Below are 6,125 nucleotides of genomic sequence, written 5' to 3'. Positions count from 1 at the left end.
GTGTTGGATTAAGTAGCCAACAGTACTAGTATCCAAAATCTATAAAGAGCTCATCAAACTCCACACCCGAAAAACAAATAACCCAGTGAAGAAATGGGCAGAAAACATGAATAGACACTTCTCTAAAGAAGACATCCGGATGGCCAACAGGCACATGAAAAGATGTTCAACGTCGCTCCTTATCAGGGAAATACAAATCAAAACCACACTCAGATACCACCTCACGCCAGTCAGAGTGGCCAAAATGAAGAAATCAGGAGACTATAGATGCTGGAGAGGATGTGGAGAAACAGGAACCCTCTTGCACTGTTGGTGGGAATGCAAATTGGTGCAGCTGCTCTGGAAAGCAGTGTGGAGGTTCCTCAGAAAATTAAAAATAGACCTACCCTATGACCCAGCAATAGCACTGCTAGGAATTTATCCAAGGGATACAGGAGTACTGATGCATAGGGGCACTTGTACCCTAATGTTTATAGCAGCACTCTCAACAATAGCCAAATTATGGAAAGAGCTTAAATGTCCATCAATTGATGAATGGATAAAGAAATTGTGGTTTATATACACAATGGAGTACTACGTGGCAATGAGAAAAAATGAAATATGGCCTTTTGTAGCAACGTGGATGGAACTGGAGAGTGTGATGCTAAGTGAAATAAGCCATACAGAGAAAGACAGATACCATATGGTTTCACTCTTATGTGGATCCTGAGAAACTTAACAGAAACCCATGGGGGAGGGGAAGGAAAAAAAAAAAGAGGTTAGAGTGGGAGAGAGCCAAAGCATAAGACTCTTAAAAACTGAGAACAAACTGAGGGTTGATGGGGGGTGGGAGGGAGGGGAGGGTGGGTGATGGGTATTGAGGAGGGCACCTTTTGGGATGAGTACTGGGTGTTGTATGGAAACCAATTTGACAGTAAATTTCATATATTAAAAAATTAAAAAATAAGTAGCCAACAGTAACTATCACAAATCCAGGTCATCCTTATAAAAACCCTACTAAATTGGCACTGTTATTTATTGCCATTTTACAAGTAAGACACGGAGAAGTTATGAAACTTGATCAATGTCAAATAACTAAGAAATGATAGAACCAAGGGGTGCCTTGGTGGCTTAGTTGGTTGAGCATCTGACTTCAGCTCTGGTCATGATCTAGCAGTTCGTGAGTTCGAGCCATGCGTGGGGCTCTGTGCTGACAGCTCAGAGCCTGGAGCCTGCCTCAGATTCTGTGTCTCCCTCTCTCTCTGCCCCTCCCATCCTCAAAAATAAATAAAAAACATTAAATAAAATAAAAAAAAGAAATGATAGAACCAGGAGTCAACTCAGGTGGTCTGCCTCCAGAGTCCACCCTCTTCTCAGTCACTCCTCTACATTGTGGAAATAAAGCCTTACAAGACACCATATTATGCCTTCTTTTGTGAGTGATCTCTCATATAACTTCCTAACATGTAAAAAATAAAAATAAATGTTTGCTATTGCTGTTATGTTTTCTTAACCAATAATAATAAACAATACCATTAACTTAAATTTGTAAAGACTCCCTTTCAAAGAATTCTAAGGATTTTCATGCAGATTTTCATACCTGTGATTTCTTCATAAATCCTTGAGGAAAAGACAGAGGTAGGTGTGACCATTTGCATTTGATAATTGGGAATACTAGATCAAAGTTGTGTCAAAGAGATCAGAGACTTAAATGCAAATCTACATAGAGCCAGGCCGTTCTTCATAGACACCTGCAAGTATAGATGTTTTTACTTTAGGACAAATTTTAATTAAATTTACAGAAGAATCAAAACCAGCATTACATTAAAAATTTTTCCACCTAGACAAAGGCTTAAAACTTTAAAATTGAGTGTTTAAACATATCTCAATTTGTTTTCTTAACAATGGTCTCTGAGGTGCCATATTTTATAAGAACTAGTTCCATTAGTTATTTTAAATTTTGGCACATTTTTATGGCTCTATTTTATATAATCTATTACCTCAAGTACTTGTAAATTCTTTGTAGGAAATGAATTGTACACTTTGTTGTTATTGCTTGAAAGAAATTAAAAACTCGATCTTATTTATGTCAAGTATTTTTTCTTTTGGAATTAATATTTGAATTGTTTTCTTATAATCAAGTTAGTTTTCTTCCTTACTAATGTTTTCCTATTCTACTAGGCAATGTTGATTTTTAAATTTCTATAAACTTTTATAAGTAAACAAAATTGATCATTATTTCCCTTTATTAGACTTCTTGTTTGTATACCATGATGTCAAATAGCTTTCCTCTTTCAGTGTCGCAAGTTTATGAAAGATGTCAATTTAACTCTAGAAAATGTGTTTATGCAGTCATTGATGCCATAGAAACCACATAAAACAGTTGCTGTGAACTTGTAGAAAGTTATCTCTGGCACATATTTTCATTTTTAAAAAGTTTATATTTATATGTATACAGTAATTAAAGCTATGAATTGCATATATTTGGCTTAAAGCCATGTTTGGAATTGTCACATTAACATAGACCAGTGGTATAGATAGAATTTTTTCGGCCTCCCAAGAAAAATTTCAGAAATGTACCTCATGTAATTTGTTATTTGGAGAACAGATCTCCAAATGGGGCTATTTGAATGCTATTTCATATATTTTGGGAGAGGGAAGCAGCTGTCTCCTTGCTCTAACCTGGTTTTATGGCCATTGTTTTTCTTATGTTCTTATGGTATCCAGATTGACCAAGCCTGTATGAGTTATTAATATGTATTGAGCTAAAGAATAGATCTTTTAAAGCTTCACAGTTTTATGCTGAGTATTATCAGCAAGATAAATGGAAGGCAACAAAACAAAGAAGAAAAAGCATATATAAGGTGGAAATGGAATTACTATTGAGCACCTAACAATATGTGGGGCCTTTTTCAATGCTATTTTATTTAAGTCAGGAAATCACCCTGAGAATTACATGTCAGCCCCATTTTGCCTGAGAAAACTTAGGGTTAGAAAATTTAATTACCTTGACCAGAATCACTAAGTCTGAGCTTGGATTTGAACTTAGGTGTCTTGTCTCATAGTTGTACAAATATTGCCCGACACCAAGACAGGCTTTGAGAGGGGCACCTGGCTGACTCAGTTGGTAGAGCATGTGACTCTTGACCTTGGGGTCATCAGTTTACCACATTGGGTGCAGAGCTTACTTTAAAAAGGCTTTGAGAAACACCATGGAAGGGTATTTAATATTGTGAGTGTATTTACTACAAAATATCATCTGTCAGAATATAGTCATTTCACCCAATTCTCCACTTTTTGAAAGCAAAAGTGAACTATTATTTTCTGGGCAAGGTACACATAAAAGCCCGGTTTAATTCATTTCTGTTTTGATGGGAGTAGCCTGAAAAGTCGAACTGTAGCACCCACTCCTTAGCATGGTGAAGAACTCAGTAGAGGAAGTCACTTGGATGAGGGGAGTGTGGAAGTGGCAAGGCTAAGGAGAAATATATGCTAGTTATTGCAAAATCCCAAGAATGTCACAAACTTGAGTAGAGTTAGCACCAGGGGATGGGAGAGAAGTTGATGAGTTTAATCCAGTAGGCAAAACACAACAAAAGGCAAGTGTAGGCAAAAGATGATGCTTAACACAGCAACAGAATGGCTGCAGCTTCTTAAAATCTTTTTTAATGTTTATTTATTTTTGAGAGACAGAGAGACAGACAGAATCTGAAGCGGGCTCCAAGCTCTGAGCAGTCAGCACAGAGCTGGACGCAGAGCTCGAACCCATGAATTGTGCGATCATGACCTGAGTCGAAGTCGAGGCTCAACCGACTGAGCCACCCAGGCACAACAAAACAGCTGCCGCTTCTAATCTTCTAACGGGGGCAAGAGCCAGGCCACAAAAGAGAGAGGATCAGCAACAACCCCCCAAAGTATCCTTCTACTTTTAATTCCCTGCCGCACATGTCACTTCTTGTTATTCTTGTGACCTCACTTCATAACACTTTCTTCCCCTTGTATATTCCTCTCCTTGCTTTTCCTTAAACACACTAGATTCTCTTCTGACTTTTCTTTGCTGTAGCTGTACCTTCTGTCTGAAATGCTCCCTCCAAGATATCCTCTAAACCCATCCTTTACTTTATGTCTTTATTAAAATCTTACCCTCTTCCTAAGGCCTATTGTGACCATAGTGAGATATGTATGTATATGTATATATATACATATATATATATGTATATATATACATATACATATATATACATACATATACATATATATGTATATATATGGAGAGAGCAGGAGAGACGGGAAGAGAGGGAGGTAAAGAGAGAAAGAGGTGACATATTAACATTGTATTCATTTTAGGTAATGACTTGATATATGTATATATTAAGAAATGATGACCTCAATTAGTCTAGTTAACATCCATCACAACATAGTTACAATTTTTTTCTCATGATGAGAACTTTGAAGATCTACTCTTTTGAAACTTTCAAATATATAGTACAGTATTGTTAACTATAGTCACCGTTTTTTTCTTGTGATAAAAACTTTGAAGATCTTCTTTTGCAACTTTCAAATATATAATATGGTATTGTTAATTATAGTTACCTGACCACCTTAGTTAATACTCCAGCTTGCTCCTTCAACCTGTCTCCTACCTTACTTTACTCTTTGGTTTTAATTCCATGGCATTTACCACCTCCTTACATACTGCAGTATATTATTTATTATGTTTATCCCATGCTAGATCATAGGCTCCTATAACAGGCGTCTGTGTTTTATTCCTGATGTATCTGATGACCCTAGAATAGTGCTCCAGGCAAGCTAACTGAACTTGATACCATCACAAATGTCACCTGTGAGCCGGTACCTGTAAGTTAGGCAAACATTAATAAAAATGACGGAGCAGTAGTGCCTAGGTATCTATTATTCTTCGTTATCTAACTCCATTATCATCCCCTTGGAATTGTGGGACCTGAGTATTGTGTTCGGTGCAACTTCCTCCCCCAAGTGTCTCATATGTCTTCACAAATAAGTTTGGTCAGCTATAGCATGGGTTCAGCAATTTTCTATTTTCTTCCTATTCTGGTTCCCTTTTCTGGGTGTTTTGACTTTGTCTGGATACCTTCTGGGCAAAGCTCTTGCACTTCTGAAATTCACAGCACTCTCCCCACTGCTTTGGCTCTTTCATTGAGTGCTGCCACTGAGTTGCTGGAAACTTGGTGATAATGCAGACATCTGTAAAAACAGGCAAGAATGCCCTTATTATTTAATGCTTTGTGGGAAAGGATCCCCAACGTTACTTCCTTACTTGTAGAACTTGGCTAAGCAGCATGTCCTATTTGAAAGAAATCATAGTATTATTTGAATCACTTCTGCTTTCTGGCTACTTAGCATTTTTTGAAACATCTATTTGATCACTATCAGCCCAAGTGTTACACGTGCATTTTTCTAAATTCACAAAGCAACGTTGAGAGACAAGTATTATTTTCCAATTTTATAGATCAAGAACCCAACATCAGAGAGCTAAATACTTTCCAAGTGTTGTATAACTAACCGTTTATATGGTGGAATTAAAAGCCAGATTAGTTGGAACCTGTAGTAGATGTTGATCCTGCAACCAAATCCATTTTACCCTGCTTATTGTCCCATTCCCCCAGTAGATAGGACTTAGTGCATTGCTCTGATTCTTCCTCTTCCTACCCAGTAGATCTTGAGAAATGACTGAATTACAGAGGGGGTTACAAAGGGCAAATCACTTGCTTCAAGGCAAGGCTCATTCTGTGGTGCAATTTATGTTCCAGGGCTTTGCTGTGGGATCAAACTGAAATTAATGTCTATCTCACATTCTTCCTTTGACCTATTCTATTTCCTTCACTTTTGAGAGGACACCCCAATAAAACCAATCTCAGGTTCTTCTAAGGTCAGATTCCTAATCCCATTTTCTAACTACCATACTACAGTGCCCTCCTTTTTTTTTTTTTTTTCTCCTCTTCTCTGTTGAACCAAGAGGGTTTATTCAGTCCATTTTCCTTAGCATAAATTCTCTCCCAGAACATTCCTGGAACACTCCTGTAAATGGATGGACAATAGATCAAACGCCCGTGGTGAATACATCTTGTGATCCAACTCAGTTGCTCTTATATTCCGTTCTTCACACT

Source organism: Neofelis nebulosa, chromosome 4 (assembly GCF_028018385.1).
Source record: "Neofelis nebulosa isolate mNeoNeb1 chromosome 4, mNeoNeb1.pri, whole genome shotgun sequence".
NCBI lineage: Eukaryota > Metazoa > Chordata > Mammalia > Carnivora > Felidae > Neofelis > Neofelis nebulosa.
The sequence above is the reverse complement of the archived record's forward strand: the minus strand, read 5'-3'. Positions refer to the sequence as shown.